At 43.7% G+C, this 18360-nt stretch overlaps 1 protein-coding gene and 1 pseudogene across 4 annotated transcripts in view; both read right to left on the bottom strand.

Moving 5' to 3' along the window:
- NRG3 (neuregulin 3) overlaps window positions 1-18360 on the bottom strand; it is a 700766-nt gene that overhangs the window by 536230 nt on the left and 146176 nt on the right. The gene's annotated exons all lie outside the window — the stretch shown is intronic.
- On the bottom strand, window positions 17915-18034 carry LOC136646846 (5S ribosomal RNA; annotated as a pseudogene).

Raw genomic sequence — 18360 nt, 5'->3', positions numbered from 1 at the left:
GGGGGGAAGGTCTCCCACTGCAAATACCTGAGGAATGCACTCACATTTTTTTATTGCATTTTTTAAAAGTAAACATTTTAAGGTAATTCCTTTGGAAGCTGTCTGCATCACCAGCTTTGTTAGCTTGACATTTTGATTATTGTCGCACATTAAACAGTAATGTGGTTTTATTGCAAAACAATTGTGGACGATATTTAACTTCTGATTATTTCTAACAGAATGATCTGTATTATTTCACAAACTAGTTCCCAGAAAGTGAAGCCCTGCTCTGGCCCCATCATCTGTTTGGGTGGTTGGCAACCTTCAGTCTCGAAAGACTATGGTATAAGCCTACAGCACCCACTATTCCCAGGCGGTCTCCCATCCAAGTACTAATCAGGCCTGACCCTGCTTAGCTTCCGAGATCAGGCATGTGCAGGGTAACAGTTGCTTGACATACATTATGAAAGGAAACAAAACAAAATGGGGAAGAGATGGACACCAAAGGGCTCAGCAGCCATTTTCAACCATTCTGCCGTGGCACAATGGTCTACAGGTGTGCTGTGGGAGCTTGTGGGAGGATCATTTGTAGTAGGGCCACTGGGGGATGCAAGCCCCTGCTGTCAGCGAGGTGTCAGTGTGCCATGAGATTAAAAAGATTGAAAACCTTGGCTCAAATGATGTGAAATTTCTTTTTAAAATTTCTGTCTAGCTTGAATGTGCTTTGCCATTGTTGCCTTCCTCATGGGCACAAAAGAAATGCTAATGTGGCATAAAAGTAAAGGTTCCCCACCAGCATTAAGCCTAGCTGTGTTCAACTCTAGGGGCAGTGTTCATCTCCGTTTCTAAGCCAAAGAGCCGGTGTATGTTCATAGACAGTTTCCGTGATCATGTGGCCGACATGACTAGACACCTAAGCGCACAGAACGCCATTACCTTCCCACCAAGGTGGTACCTATTTATCTACTCACATTTTTACATGCTTTCAAACTGCTAGATTGGCAGGAGATGGGACAAGCAACTTGAGGTCACCCCATCATGCAGATTCAAACCTCCAAACTTGTGGTCAACAGACTCGTCAGCTCAGCGGTTTAACCCAAGGTGCCACCGTGTCCCCACTAATGTAGCATATACCCCACTATGCCCCAATGTGGCAAAGACTCCCACTAAGTAGTTCTTGCTTTGGAGGCATAAGGAACTTAAGGATCATCTGCTTCCATATGAGCCTGCCCATTCTTCTCAAAACCATTCATTTCAATGTGTATTTTATTTTTAATATATTAGACCAGGGGTGTCAAACATAAGGGCTGGGGGCTGGATGTGGCCCGCAGAAGCTTTTTATTGGGCCCTCAGGCTCTCAGCTGCTGAGCAGTGCTGAAAAACTGGGCTGACCTGTATCTTGAAATATATTGAGATTTGCATATTTTCTCTTCTGTCATTTGCAGGTAATGAGTTCCTAAGTGAGGAAAAAGTGCTTATTTTTGGTTATGACCTGTTTAATGACATTACTTCCTGCCTAATGACATTCACTTCTGGCCCTCAGCAGACATAAAGAATGCTATTTGACAGTACAAAACGAGTTTGACACCCCTGTACTAGACTTTATGCTACCATGATATGTGACAGCATTTGGGGAAATGTTATAAATCTGCACTTTTAACAGGCTACTATGTACATGCTTTGAACAATGCTAGTTAATGAGGCTTACTCCTGGGTAAGTGTGGATAGGATTGCAGGCTTTGGCATGTTAGGAGGATTTTTTTTAAAACAGATCAGCAACAGCTTGGGAGGGTTAGGAGGGGGGTTCTTTATTTTAAACAAATTTTTAAACTTTTTGTAAAATACTTATTGTAAACTTTTAATTTACTTAATTTGATTTGATTTTGTTGTACGGGAAATGTTAAAAATTTTCCAGCTTGTTGATGTCACTTCCAGCTATAACATAACTTATAGGTTAATAACATCATTTCTGGTGGGTCCTAACAGATTGTCATTCTAAAAAGTGGGTCCTGGTGCTGAAACTGAAATGAGTGGCAGGCCAGATGGAAAGCTGATGATCTTAAAACAGTAGTTCTCACACTGTTTTAAGATCATCAGCTTTTCATCAGGCCTACCACTCACAGAAATTTGACAGACATCACTTAACCAGAAATAAGACCTTTTCTGTTCTGGTGCCCTACCTGTGGAATGCCCTCTTGACGAATATTGGACTGGCTCCCTTTATTAATGACTTCCAGTGAATAATGAAGACCTTCTAGTCTGATTGAGAGCCCAATCCTGTAGTCCGCAATGCGCCTCCACGGCGCAGACCACAGTTGCAAATGTGCCGTAAGGCACGTTTTCGGGACTTACCGCCAGGCTCCCACCGGAGCTGGCTCAGCTCCGGCTGGCGCTGAGCCAGTGCGCGGCGGGTGCCTGAGTTCTGCAGCTTGGCGGTCTCCGTGACCCCTGGGCTGCAGAACGGGAGAAGGGGGTGTTGTCGGGGGTGTGGGGGAGGCATTCCGGGGAGGGGGGAGGCATGGCTGGGGGCATGGGGGAGGCGTGTCGGGGGTGGGGGAGAGGCGGGTCCACGGAGCCAAGCTCCGCAGGATCCAGGGCGCTCAGGCAGGGCTGCTCGCCCTACATGAGTGCCTTCACTTTAGCGGCGACCAAACAGTCACCGCTAAAGTGAGTAGTCCCATTGCGGGACTGCATCTCTTACTCAGGGGAAGGGGACGAATGTCCCCTTCTCCTGAGGAGCCTCCCATGGTCACGCGGGAGGCTCTGGATCTGGCAGAAGCCCTTTGTGGAGCCGCCGGGTCCCGCAGCTCCGGGCAGCTCAGGATTAGGCTGCCCCTTTTTAATTTAAAAAAGATTATCTTTATTGTTCCTACTTATTTATTTCTAATTATTTTGTGTGCTGCTTTGGTAATTTCTTGAAAAAAGGACTAGAAATTTTTTAAATAAACTAAACATTTAATAATACATTTTATATCATCTGCCCCATTCTGAGTCTGTCTTCTATTTTCTTTTTCTTTCTTTCTTTTTTTTTGCACTTTTAGCTATCAGCCTTTCCTTTTCTCTGTAGACATGGACAGTGGCATACCTAGTGCCACTGGTACCTGAGGCATACTGCTCCCACTGACCCTCCCTTGGCTGCTTGAAGCCATGGACAGATCTGTCCTCTGCCTTGAGAACTCCTGGGGGATAACACCTCTACCTAGAATTCACAGCAGTGCATAGACCTAGCCTCCAAATTGAATTCCCCCCTGCCAAACAGATAGCCCTGAGTCATTTTAAAAACAACAACAAAAAACAGTGATTCCAGGGACAGTTTATTAACATTCCTAGTGTACACATGGTGGGGGAAATGGAAACATGCCAGTTAGCCCTCCCCCTGCGTTGGGATGCTACTTAGCTTCCAACTACCCTTGCATTCAACACGTCTGCAGAGTTTCTCACCCACAATTTAGAACCAAGAATGCTCAGGCAGAAACTCTTCCTGTGTTCAGCACGTTTCTGCAGACAAGCACTAAATGCAAGGATGTCTGTGGGGTGTGGCTAGGGGGTGTGACTAAGAAATGTGTCAGCAGAGGGGATAGGGCTGACTGGTGCATCCCATGTTCCCCTACTATGGATATAATAGTCTTGGATTTATAACACTGAAATGGGGCTCTAACTGAAATAATTTCTATCACTTTCAAAAGGTCAGGCTCTCAGTAGTTTGCACATAGCTTAATATACAGATAACAAAGCCTCCATATATGTTTAAACTGAAGTTATCACTAGCAACTACCTACATATTTACACTTTTTTTTTACACACTTTATATTTACACAGTTAACGATGGGTAACTGTGAAAATGTTATTTCTTATTAGAAACCATTTTTATGGGGGATTCTGACTGGCAAAGGGGCTTTTTCAGACTCAGTGTGTATGTTTCCTGAAAGATAATTGCCCAGGTAGGAAATCACTTCAGCTGCATTCATCCAGGACATTTCAGAAATATACAGCTGCTTTCCCCGAGAACCTGACACAATAAAAAAAAAATTCCCCATCGAGCTTGATACCAGAAATATATCTCTGTTGAAGATGGCGATGAGTGTTCCCCTTCTGTACTCAGTTTGAGGATGAGTTACAATAGCATGACCCAGTCAGGGATTTGATACTAATAAGTCACGCAGCAGACTCCCAACTCATGTCATAAATCATAAGCCACATATACAGCTCAGCACAGGGAAACATGCTATGCACAAATTGCCAAGTGGCACAGCGTAAAAGAGTGAAAAATAACAATAAGGAGGTTTTAAAGGTAGAAAGTACTTACAACAACACAATCTAGCGCTCAGATATGCACACAGAAACATGCAAAGTAGGTTAACAAAGCAGCTGGGTTTCCAGACCCTGAACAGCAAAGGTTTTTAAATTCCCCTGGGGGTGCATTCTCAGTTTTGATTTAAGGTGGCCACTTTAATGACATAAGAGCTGTTCTCCAAATATTCAAATAACTGCAGGATCAAAGCACAGAAGTGACATTTATAGAAACCTAACTAGTTAATCAAAAAAGTAGGATTGGCACTATGGAGGCCAAAATTGGCTGAGAAAAGGAATGTGATCCCCCTCCACTTTTTCTGTGTCATCAAAGTGTATTTGGGGCTCTTTGGTTTTACCTGATCAAATGGGACCTGGCCCACAACTGCAATGAATTTAGTGGTGTTTATAATGCTACAGGGCTCTTTGTTGGTTACATTTCTATAATTTGTCACTAGGTTTACTTGTCTGCAGAGCTCAAACCTGGCATTGTGGGGAGGGAAAGGGATCCACTTTACCAGGGTCCAGGAGTCCAGTGGGGTTCAGATGCAAGTGCCACTACCATGTTAAAAAAAAAAATGAGGCTAACTTGTAGGTTATGTTAGTGTTTATGCAAATTTATGTTCTAGTATATATAATACATATTTATATGTAATGGGTCAGCCAGGTCGGACCCTTCCCAAAGGTTCAGACACCCACAGGTCCCATCTTGCCATGCCAGCCCCTGATGGTGGCAGCAGAAGCACTTAACGTGCCATCAGGAGGTGTGAGTTTGGTACTAGTATTTGGAGCTGGAATGTAGAAGAGTGATTTGGATGAACTGTCACTGTCCGTGCAATGAAACACGCTTGACCAGATTCAGTGGGAGGGGTCAGGATCTGTAAGCACAAAGGAACATCAAAGTTTTAAAACTTTTTTTCCTCTTTAGTTCTTAATGTGCACGCCATGAGCACAAACCTGTCATATAGGTATGAACTTCAAAGTATCACGTCCCAAACCAGCCCATGGACAGTGATTTACAGATAGAATCTGCAGACCTCTATGTATATGTTGAAAAAGAGCCCTGCTAAATCAGGTCAAGAGTCCATCTAGTTCAGCAGTCTTTTTTGCACTTGTTTTTTTTTTTTTTTTTTTTTTTGCTCACTGCACCCCGGAAGCCCACAAGCAAGAGAGATAGGCATATTTCTTTTTCATCTCTGCTTCTGTGCAACTGGTATTTCGAGATATACTACGTACCACTGGATCTGGTAGCACCCAACTATAATGACCTGTGACCACTGATACATGTGTTCTCCATGCATTTGTCCAATATCCTTTTAAGGTCATTCAAGCTAGTGCTGATCACCACATCTAGTAGCAATGAATGCCACAAACTATGCCCTGTGTGAAGAGGTACCTCCTTTTGTCCATCCTACATCACCTCTCAGTCAATTTAAGTGGATGGTCCCTGGTTCTGATATCACAAAAGAGGGAGAAAAACTCCTTCATTACACCATGCAAAATTTTATAACTCTCCATCATGATCCCTTAATTGCCTTTCTTCCAAGCTAAGAAGCCCAACATAGTAGCTTTTCCATTTAAGGAAAAATGGAGCAGAGACTGAGGCAGGGAAGGGGGTGTCAGGGCCAGGTGGAAAGAGTATCAGCAGCAGCACTGGTGATAGCCTATTCCCCTGCCCCCTTACCAGCCTCAATCTCCCTTCCTGGATCCACTTGGACTTGAACCAGCAAAACAGTTGGTGCAGGTCTAGATACTCATTCAAGCAGCAGACGCTTAACCCCTGGCAAGGGAATAAATTTCCTTACCCAGAGGAAACCTCCAACACCGTTCCCTGCAGGATGCAGTCCACACTCTGGGCTGAATCCTATCCAACTTTCCAGCCTGGTGTAGCTGTGCCAATGCAATGTGCACTGCATCCTATGGTGGAACGCCAGTTACAGAGGTAAGGTAATGTTTGTCCCCCTGCCTTGGGGCTGCATTGCAGCTGCACCGGCACTGGAAAGTTGGATAGGACTGGCCCCTCTGTTGGCACAACTGCATCAGTGGGGAGGGTCACATAGGATTGGACTGTAAGTCGACAATCAAAGTCCCTCTGTCAGACCACCTGTTCTAGGGCAAAGTCATTTACAGAACTATATATTTTCTCTCTCTATCATAGCCTGAATATGAATTTACCCAGTCTACTGAGGATAATTGAAGTAACCCAAAACAACCAATATGATCACTAATTTGTTAGACAAGGAATCAGGTCTCCAGCAGACATGGAAGAGCTGATACTAGATCCCAAGGACAATGAGCAACACCTAAAGGGCATGTCTGAGTGTACTCATCTATACTTAATGTGTCTGACAGCCAGCAACATAAGCAGCTTAAAGGGAATCAAAAGAAGCTAAAGAATACCAAAAAATCCTCCAATTTTCCAGAATAAGGTCCTTTCTGTCATTTTTTTTTTCAGAACTGACAAGGAATCATGGTGTGGAGAGTAGGGTAAAGGGAACCTTGTTACACCTTTCTCCCAAGCCCAGAGATATTATGCTGGGGCACTGCCTGTATGCACAAAGTTTTAAAACTTTTTTCTCCCTACTTCTTAATAGTGTGCACAATTACAACACAGTCTTTTATCTAGATCTCCCATATTCAGATCTTTCCAATTACTGTATACATTTTATGTTCCCTACCGATTTTTACTGTGGTACTCCATGGTATTATCTCCTCTTGACAGCTCTTACACTGCAGTGTTCTTAAGAGTTGCTTCCCCCATTCTGAATCTACATGGAAGGTTTTATTCTGTTAGTTTTAAAAAGGAGGAAAAACCCCCCCATCCCACTACATCCATCCCCAATTTGCAGATGACTTGAGAGTCAAGTGCACTTTTAAAAGTGAAAGGAAGCTCTAGTTTCTTCTTATGGAGCAACTCCTTCAAAAACCCTCCACTAGGAAGGCTCAGCAGCATCCATAATTGATGCTGAAAACAAAGCTGGAGTTGAGCAGCCAATGCACAGAACTGAGTAGCCCTACTGAGCAGGCTGGGGCACTACACAGGGTAAGGGGACAAATGGTCCCTTACCCCAAGGAGACCTCCTACCTGCTCAATTACAAGTCTGGATACAGTGAAGGCCTGGCAGCCCCAATGGTGGTTGAGTTACCTGAGTACAATTACTAGGGGCCCAATCCTATTCAACTTTCTAGTGCAAATACAGTCGCAATGCAGCTCCGAGGTAAGGGAAAGAACATTCTTTCGCCACCTACTTCTTTGTGTGAAAGTGCCATAACTGCTCTAGTATTTAAGGAAATGAGACATAAGACAAGACATCTACAATTTAAATCTTGCATCAGGTGTAAACTCATTGCATGATGGCCTAAGAGAAGCCGCTCTCTCACTCTCAGTGCCCTCTCTGCCTCTTCAGTATAAAAATTTGCCATTCTTATAGGGATGTTGGACAGGTTATCAAGATAATGGATGTAATATACTGGTGGGGTTCGCAGAGGCTGTATGCATCCACCTGCGGCTTCTGCGGGCTTCAGAATGACCTTTTTGGCTGAAAAAAAATGCTACTTCTGATCTCAACTTCAGAGGTGACAGGAGTACAGCTCCAGTCACCTCTAGAGGGCTCAGGTGGGCCCAAGTCTGGCTCAATGCAAGTCCAGGGGAACCATGTTGAACTAGATCCACGGCTATGCAATCTGTGGATATGTAGGCCCCACCTGTACGTTGAAGAAGTAAGTTCTATGTATGCGCCACTAAAGTACTGGTACTATTAGGGTTCAATCTTATTCAGCTTTCCAGTGTGAATGCAGCCATGCTAATGAGGTGTGTGCTGCATCCTGCAGTGGAGGGGGGCAGTCATGAAGACCTGCTCAAGGAAAGGGAATTGGGTTAACAGGGCAAGACATGCAGGCATTTGGGAGCCCTGACCCTTGTAACCACTCCTAACTCAGACTGTGAGCCCAATCCTATCCTCCCCACCACAGATGCAGCCATGCCAATAAGAAATCCAGCAGGGGTGGGGATTGGGAGGCTTTGGTGGGAAAAGAGGAATTCTTTCCCCTTACCTCTTCATAAGCCTCCCACTCCACAATGGGTTGCCTCAAACCAGTGCCAGCTCTGCAGCTGGCGCACGTTCAAGGAGATGAGTGGGGAAACTTGGAAAATAGAGAAGAGGATCCATCACAGGCCATTGCCACCAGACCTAACACCTTCTGCCACCTCCCTGCCCTGTTCCTTCCCCTCCCCCTCCTGTTTCATCCTCCCTACCCCGCATTACCTACACCTCTACCTTACCAGCTCATGCCGTTGTGGCAGGAACTCATGGTGACATGGTAGCACTGCTGTTGCAGCAGCACACGAAAAGTGGCCACGAACAGAGTGCTCTGGGCACTGTTGGAGACCATTTTGTGACAGTGGAAGTGCCTTCTGCTGTCACAATGCATTCCAGTCAGCAGCCCAATTCTTGATAATATTAGGCTGTTAAGCCTTCAGTCCAAGCAACAAGAGAGCTGCTGTGCTACCTCATCTCTTGTCACAAACTTTTACCTCACCTCACCTTAACTTCCTCTGAAGAACATGGTGCTCTAAATCAGGGGTCTCCAAACCCAGGCCTGGGGGCCAGATGCAACCCGCAGCAAGCCTCTTTCTGGCCCGCGGCCAACCTCTTGTTCCCTGAAAGCCTCTGGCCCACTCAACAGAACATGACCAGAACTGTGCTCTAATAGTGTCTGGGGGGTATTCTGAGGGCCAGAGAGGTTGAATAAATGAACCCATTCATTCATTTATTCACTCATCTAAGTTCCATCTCAAATTTATTTATTTAAATTTTATATTTAATTTTTTTTTCCGGCCCTCCACACCACGCCAGATATTTGATGTGGCCCTCTGGCCAAAAAGTTTGGAGACCCCTGCTCTAAATTGACAAGAGCCATTCTATCTGGAGAGAATGGTCTGCTATTTTGTGTTAAGGGTACACAGGTAAAAATGGCTGCCTAGAGTCAAGAAACTAAAAGCAGTGAGCCATTAGCCCCCTCACCCATCCACTCACACAGAGGAAGGGAAATTGGCAGACAGCAGGAGTCTACTGTACCTAGTAGTTCCCTGAGGGAAAAAAAAATGTAGCATAGAACTGTTTGAAAAAGTGATCCCAATATCAAAAGCACAGTACATGAAGCTAACATAAAGCCTCTTTTTTAAACTCACCACTGGCTTATTTTCAGAAATAATTGTGCTTGAAAAACCTCAGTCCTACCAAATGAAAGACGTTCAAGGGGAATTTAGGCGTGCACCTTCTGCAACGTCGTTAACATTAACCAAATTCACACCAGTAATCTGGAAAGGAAATTTGATTTTCCTTTTATTGTGTATGTCAGCGCTGTCTGCTTCTAGCAAATCAAACTCCCAAAATCCCATGGCATATGTCAAAAGGAAAAAAAAAACAACTAATCACAAAATGCTAGCCAGAAAGCAAACCATAAGCACTAAATGTAGGTAGGCATGCTTCAAATAAGAAATCACACTAACAGTTGTCTGCATTATGGTGTATCAAACAGAGGTGTAAAAATTCCTTCCTTGCTGTTCTGATCTATTGCTACCAACAGTTGTGTCTTTGGATTTAGTGCACTGACCTCAATAAAGCAATTGAAGCGACTGGCCACTTGGTTCCCTTTTGGGATATTTTCAACAAGTATGATGGAAGACATTTTGGAAATATTCTTTTCAAAAGCTAGAAAAGTCAAAACCAATTCCCCATTGATGCACTGCTGTCTAGGTTGATGCTGGGAGGATTAAAAGAAGAGGCAGAATGTTGACAGGCAATTACAATTTCGGAAAACCATTTTGGAGGACTTTATTCACCTGCAATTCTCAAGACTAGACGTTCAATAGAATGACTTTCCAGTCCACATTATTCAGTCTTTATCTCCAAAATGTATCCGTAAGAGATCCTTTAATTTGGCAGGTGTGGGTTAGAAATAAACAGTCTTACAAACAAAAATGGAGATCATCCATATTTTACACTTCAGTTTAGTTACACTTTTGTCATTTTTATGGAAATGTGTAAGCAGCCAAGCATTTCAAGGAGCTGAGTATGCAAGTAACTGTTCCTTTGATCTTGTGTCTTTTTTTTCCTCCAAACTGTTCACACTAACAAGTTTTCATATTCCAAAATTCACCTGCATTTGACATTTTATCATGGGGAACCAGAAGAGGAGTTCACACTGGAGTTAGATACAGTAGTTTGCCTCCTTGCTCATATTATAGAAAACCACACCAAGGACTTGTTTACATCTTCTCTTTCTCTTCTATTCAATTCTTATCTTTACTGAAAGCCCAATCCACACACAGCCTCTTGCAACAGCAAAAGCAAGTTCTGCTGTCACGAAATGGCTGCCAACAAAGCACTGTGCTATGTCACATGAGACAGTAGCTCTCCCAGTCTCCCAGTCTGTCAGCAAATTGCCAGCCATCTGCTGGAGCAGGTAAGGCAGTGGTGGAGGCAGGGGAAAATGGGTGGGAAGGGGGTAAAACGGGGCAAGGAGGCTGTGGGAGGGCAGTGGATCCAGCAGGATGGCATGCCCCAGATTCTATCCCCGTTTTCTGCAGCCTCTCTGTCACCTTGAACTTTGTTTCTGTCATTACTGCTAGGAAGTCAAACCATTAAACCAGTGCTATTCAAACTGGGGCGTCGCGACGCCCCAGCCTGAGGGCCCTGGTCTCTGCTCCCTTAAGGGGCGGGGGCAGCCTGGCGGCGGGGGGAAGGCAGTGGCGCGATCCTGCTCTACTTCCGCTTTAGTGGGGGCGGAACTCTCAGTTTAGTGGTTTGAGAACCACTGCATTAAACATTTGGTTCAGTTATGATTCTGGTTTCATCAGTAGTTTTTAAACACTCTGGTTCAGTTCTGCTTCAGATACTAACTTTGAAAAGCAACTTTGTAACCAGTTCAGACTCACTGAATGAGTTTTGAACTGGTTTAGATGCATTCCACTTGAGAGTATCACACTTCCTTGTTTGCAGTGTAACTCTATAAAATGAAGACCATAACTACCTATACTGAGAAAATATATTTATCATTTTTAAAACTGTTTTTTTAAGGTTCTGATAAACAAAATACATACAACAGTGTAAAACACAGGAAAATAAAACAGTAACTATACATTGGACAGTTCAGTGCCTAATTTCTGAACCACATATTTTAAATTTGTTACCACTGTTTGCATTTAGGGGTCTGGCTCCAGGTTTGAGGCAACCAAGAGATGCTAGGTTCAGTTATAGTAAAGTCCTATCTCAACTGATTATGAGATTTCATTCAGGGCTGGTTAGTTTCCCTGCTAACTAAGACCCAGTTTGGGGGCTCTATTGTGACAGCCTCAATTACTGTAAAGTCTTGTCTGTTTGATGGTTTTTGTGTGTCTCAGTTCATACGTTCCCCAGCCTTTCATGCAGAGAAGTCTTTTATTATTTAGTTTCTTCTATTTACACCCCACTTTTTCAGTCAAGACTGGCTCTCAAAGCAGCTTGCAATTAAAATGAACACAACTGTACAATCACAATAGGGGTATGTGGAGGGGTACATATGGTATTCTGGTCCCTTTGTGGCAGCTGATGTCATAGTCCAGTGTTGGTTGGCTTTTTATTAGACTGTAAACCTGCGCAAAGAGATTCTCCCATTTTGATCACTGTACAGAGCTCAGTGTTCAAGTTAAGTAAACAAACATGCAGTGAAAGTAGATCAAGTAGATTAATAACGTATTTGGTGGTAAAGTAGGTACATAGCAATGTCCATACCATGTTATTATGATACTTGTAGATTTTCAAAACATCTTTTTATGCAATAGCTGTATATGCTGTTTGTCAGCCAGAGCCATATATTGCTCCCTTAAGAAAGTGTAAATATCCCGAGAGTCCAAAATTCTCTCTTTTCACTTAACGGGAATATTCTCAACTCCTAATACACCACCACAAACAGATTCAGGGAATTTATGTTAATACACAATTGCTTAGGTGCCAAGGATATCTTAGATCACTGGTTGCCAAACTTTTAAGCACTGGGACACACTTTTTAAGATGACACTCTGTCGGGACCCACCTAGCTTTATGAGACAAAAAAAATTTCACTTTCCCAGCAGGTCAAAGCCTCTCTTTTTCACTTTACTATGATCACTGGTTGCCAAACTTTTAAGCACTGGGACACACTTTTTAAAATGACACTCTGTTGGGACCCACCTAGCTTTATGAGACAAAAAAAATTTCACTTTCCCAGCAGGTCAAAGCCTCTCCTTTCACTTTACTATGGAGTATTTGCTAAGCACCACATTCTCTGGATTGGGACCATTCTGGTGGCTTTGCATTCCCCTTTGCCTGGGGCATGTTTGCCTTGGAAGTAAACACACACATGTGGCTAAGTTTCACTTTCCATAGGGCCCAATACATTTTCCTTGTCAGCTATCAGCTTGTCTGTTTCAGTCTCAGGAACCACCAACAATCAGGTCATAACGGACTGGTGGGTCCTGACCCAGAGATTAGGAAACACTGGTTTAGATTGTATTGGATATTCCACAGAGGTAGACCTTTCTTGATTTCACTTTAAGCAGTTGGGCCCCTTCAAAACACAGCGTTTTGTTTCTTTCTGTGAAGCTCATTCCCTTCTGTGTGGTTTTGAGAACAGTATCCAGGGTCTCAATTTCTAATGATATTTTCCTCCGTTCTTTCACAACCCAATCATATGCATCAGGATTCAGAGCTGTTTTACACAGTGAGATAGAAAAACAATTTTTCTATACTGGTATGGGTTGAAAAGAACCATGGCCCATTAGGAGTACATTGTGGCATCCATCCATATTACATGTTCTCAGATATGGGACACAAACACTATAGTTTCAGCAAGCATAGTACAAGAATCCGACAACATGTTCCTAATAGGAAGGAGCCCCTGCCCCACCCCTGCCCAAAGCTAGTTTCTCAGGAAGGCAACTCTGAAGAGGGAGTAAAAGGAGAAAGGAAACTCCCACCACCACCCCTCCAAGTGGACTGCTGGCAAGTCGAAGGACCACAACTGCTACTACCCACCACACATTTCCCTTGCCTCTGAGTCAACAAACTGGCCTGGGGGCAGTGTCAAGATCACCAATTGCTGGTCCTGGGCATGGTATGAGTCTCTGGTATGAGCATTCATATGCATTTGAGATCAGAATCATCCGCTCTGTTCTGGAACTTCAAAGAATTCTTGAACTATATATTTATTCAATGGTTCTCAAACTTTTTAACCCAGGGTTCACTCTGTTGAGAATGGCAATCTGTTGGGACCCATCAAAAGTAATGTCATCAACCTGGAAGTGATGTCATGGCTGGAAGTGATATCATCAAGCAGGAAAAAATTTTTAAACAATCCTAGGCTGCAATCCTATCCACACTAACTAAACCCCATTGATCACTGTTTAAAGCATATACATTGTAGCCTATTAAAAATACAAATCTCTCCAAATGCAGTCTTACACCATGTTGGCATCAAGTCTAATATACTAAAAATAAAATATTGAAATGAATGGGGACCCACTTGAAATTGGCTTGCAACCCACCTAGTAGGTACCAACCCATAGTTTAAGAAACAGTGTATTAATTAATTATAAAGCAGCATAAAAATTTATTTCTCTGAAAAGTTTGAAAGACAAATATGTAAATATACATGTATTTTAAGCCTACATTTTGATTGCTTTCCATTTGACCATAGAGATATTAAGTCTATACTAAATTTTATTTATAAAGGCGCAATCCTAACTTGCGCTGGAACAGGGAAGCCAGGAGGCTTGCGCTGTATCCAGAGCAGGATTGCGGCCAGCAGCGGCTTAGCCAGAGGCAAGGGGAAACTTTTCTCCTTACCCCTGGGTAAGGGCTGCTGGCGCCAATGGGTCTCCTCAGACTTGCACCACCTCTTGAGGTGGCACAAGTCCGAGGAGAGCTGAGTGGCTTGAAGCCGCTCCGTTCTCCCTGGGGATGGGGGTTGGGATCCAGCATAACTGCCAGATCCCAGCTCCACCTCCCGCTCTCCACTCGCCCGCTCCCGGGGTCACCCATCGCCCTCCCCCCACCCAGGAACGCCTCCCTCCCTCCTCCTCCCCGCCCCCCATGCCTACCTTTCATCCTTGCGTCGGCTTATCCGAGCCAATAAGGCTTATCTGAGCCAAAGCAAGGAGCTGGGGGAAGCTGGTGCGGAGGCTTCTGTCAGCCTCCGCAGGCCAGTGGTTCTTGGAGCCTGGCTTCCTCCCAAGGAGGCACAAATATGCTTGACGGCACGTTTGCGGCCCTCCCAGACCAGCCCAAGGGACTTGTGCTGGCATAGGATGCAGTTAGGACTGAGCCCTAAGATTCCACAGACCGTGGCTGTGAACCGTGCAAAAAATGTTTCCAGTTGCGTCCTAAGGGTCCAATCCTAACCAATTTTCCAGGGCCGGTGTAGCCATGCCAATGGGGTGTGTGCTATATCTTGCAGTTGGGGGGGGGGCAGTCACAGATGCCTCCTCAAGGTATGGGGACATTTATTCCTTTACTTTGGGGCTGCATTGTGGCTGCACTGGTGCTGGAAAATTAGATAGGATTGGGCCCTAAAGCTCCTAAGGCTGACCCTGCTTCTGAATACCAATTCCAAGGGAGCAATGGTAAGACAGAGGCATTCCTCCTCCTGTTTCTCTTGTCTGTGGCCTTGCCACAGGCAGCTGGCAGGCTACTGTGGGTCACAGTATGCTGGATTACATGGGCCTTGGCTTGATCCAGAAGGGCTTTTCTTATGTTCAAATGCTTGAGGTTTGGTCAGTGCCTGGAAAGGAGACTGCCTGGGAAGTCCATGAGCCACTTTTGGTTTCATCATGGACAGAAGGTGGAAGAGAAACAAAACAAATCAAACTGCAAGAGATATAGTGCTGAATGCCAAGCTCAGCATACAACTTTTCACTGTCACCACTCCTACTGCTCACCACGTATCAACTTCTCTCAATGCAGTTGCATTGTTTCATGTATTAGATGTAAACAGACGGTTATTGGATCACAAAACAGCAAATCACAAAGAGTAACCTTTTCTTTTGCTGCTTTATTGCACTACAAACTGAATTTCTAAAGCCTTCTTTGTTCTAATTTACCTTCAGCTGTAGAATACTCTGCACTGACCCTAGCCAGCGAGTGGGTGTACATTTCAGATTCTTTTTACCCTGCTTCATCAGCTTGCATTTGTCACAGAAGAATCATATTCTATAAAATTAGGTTACGCTTTCTAATTTCACTGCCTGTATTATTTTCTTTTACGGAGGAAGAACATTGGGGGGGGGGAGATGAAAATGCCCATGTAAAATCTATTTCACTCCAGAGATGCTCATACACAGATCTATACAAGTTTGCTTTCATTGGTTATAAACCTAATTCAGTATGGAAGTAACATACACAGCAGTTGATCACGTGAGAATTAGATGCCACAACATCCTTTCTTAGTTTTCCTGCTACAGGTTAACACCACTAGCCCTTTAGAAGTGGAAGTAAGAGGGGTGGTAAAAATCAGCAAGGTCTCTTTGAATTGTCTGTAAAAGCCGTAGGATAGCTGTTGCCCAGTGCTCCCTAATGTAACCTCAGATTAAGAGAGCCTGCACCCAAGTCCTACTTTCTTAGCAAAGCATCAGGAGATTTATAAGTGGCTATGACCCATCTGCCCTTAGATGCAGCCTCCCATATCATGCATACTCCCTGAATTCCTCCGAAGTGTCATGAGACTTCCAATCCCTGTGATGATGTAGGACTGTCCACCAGTCATCACTATAAAATCTGGGCTACCAGACCTCGCTTTGCCCAAATGCAGGGTAGCACACCTCTGTCACTGAGAAAACACTCTCCCTCACTTGACTGCAGGTCTATGATACTTTCCTTTATGCTGACAACTATGCTGCTGCAATGACTATCAGGTCCATGCGTTTACATGCATATTGTTCATGGGAATATGATCTAAAACAGCTTGGATAACTTATTTGTTAACACACACCCCCATGGAAGTAGCACAAGCTTTGGTGGTCTTCTCCTGTTTCATAGCACAATGCACGTTTGCTCTGAAGTAAGTCTCATTGTATCCAATGGGACTTACCTCCAGGAAAGCGTGTGCAGGGTTGCAGCCTTAGTGAGTCTTTCTGATAGCACTGTAAAGTGCAAAATGCCTTGGATTAGCCCTGCATTCATTTTACGTATTTAAATGCTGCATGTCCAGTCACATCCACAAGGTTTTCTTTGCTTCTCTGGTTTTCCCTGGTACTGCCAAAATGTATGCTATATAAGCTCCTTGTAGGATCCATCTTTTGGTTTATGACACAAGGCTAAACAAAAATTACATGTTTATTATTTGAAGATAAATTCTCCCAAACATGTCGTGCATTCCGAAGCACAAAAACAAAGGTCAGGTATCACTCAGCCCTATTTCTACTACAAGCCCTATTGTCAGGATCCCTTGTTTTTGGTGGTTGCCTTTCCTTTCTTTTCTACTTTTGGTCAAAGAGCTGAAATGACTCATTGGGATGCGGGTGAGGTGGCAACACCGCCATCTTATCCTTAGCATTTAATGGCCTTCAGGAATAAAGGACAGTCAGTCCCAAAATAGCACAGCCTTATGCATTCGTAATGCAGAAGAAATTTCTGTTAGCAGTTACACCTTTTCCAACCCCTTGTAATTTTCAGATAAACTCCCTGCTGGTTTTTGCCTTAGAAAGGTTCTCTAGCTCACAGATTTGTTTTTCACACTCTGGCTGGATGCACATCATATGAGAAAATTCAACAGGAGTTAACAATAATAAAGGACAAATGCTTCCTCCTCCCTTGGACATGGAAGACAAGAACATGGACATGGACAAAAATAAATAGAAGAGGCATAACTTTCTCTTATGTGCCCAAGTCATATGTTGCCATTAGAGTAAGAGCATTGGAGGGAAATGGTGCTGGCTCTGCTGCTAGAACAGTGAGCTTGGACTCAGAGATTGAGGTGCGTATACAGTACTCACTATACCCTGCTTACAAAAGACACTCACATTGATAGGTTAGGAGGAGCTTATCTTTCTCAAAGCTTTTCCCAGTACTTATTTATATTTTGAGCATTTTTCCCTGTTCTTTAGGTGACATGGCTCCCAGAATGGCTTACATTATTTTTTTTAAAAAGCCTAAAACTTATTGTTTTCCTGACTTTGATTTGCCCTCCTCCTCCTCAGAAGGTGGTTCTACTGGTGGATGGTGGTTCTACTGGCCTCTGTGAGGAGAAGCTGACAAGGAGCATCTAGGGGCAATACCTCAACACAAAAGTCTTCTCTTTGTCTGCTTGTTTTGTAATCTTATATATACTACCACCATGTGCAAAAAGTTTTTATTAGACAAATAATAATAAAGCAGATGGTTTTCAGTGCAATCATTCACTGAGAAGAAACCACTCCCACCTTGCAGAACATAATGGAGAAACACAGGATTTTAGTTTTAGTTTAGCTGTGCCTAGGTGGCAGTTTATGCTCCCCCCCCCCAAGGTGGCAGCAAAGGCAGGTGCTAATTCCAATGCAGGAATAATTCCATTAACAACTGCTACTGCTACTGCTGCTACTGCTACTACTAATACTGGTTGGCAACCTTCAGTCTCAAAAGACTATGGTATAAGCCTACAGCACCTAGTATTCCCAAGTGGTCTCCCATCCAAGTACTAACCAGGTCTGACCCTGCTTAGCTTCCGAGATCAGATGAGATCGGGCACATGCAGGGTAACAGTTGCTGTACTACTACTACTACTACTACTACTACTAATACTACTACTACTACTACTACTGATAATAATAATAATAATAATAATAATAATAATAATAATAATAATAATAATAATGTACTGTGCTGCGAATCTGTCATAAGCAACTGTCCCTGAATCAGTCTCCCCAAACTGTAATATGGGCAAAACAGATTGCACTGGCATTGCAATGGCAATTAAAAAAATGGTTAGAAGCTTTAAAAAAAGTTTTAAAACATCTTTCCTGATACCTAGGTGGAGTGAGAAAGGAATGGGGACATACTTCTGGTCAGTGGGGATGGGAACATTCTTCTGGTCAATCAT

Source organism: Tiliqua scincoides, chromosome 3, assembly GCF_035046505.1.
Source record: "Tiliqua scincoides isolate rTilSci1 chromosome 3, rTilSci1.hap2, whole genome shotgun sequence".
Taxonomy (NCBI): domain Eukaryota; kingdom Metazoa; phylum Chordata; class Lepidosauria; order Squamata; family Scincidae; genus Tiliqua; species Tiliqua scincoides.
The sequence above is the reverse complement of the archived record's forward strand: the minus strand, read 5'-3'. Positions and strand labels throughout refer to the sequence as shown.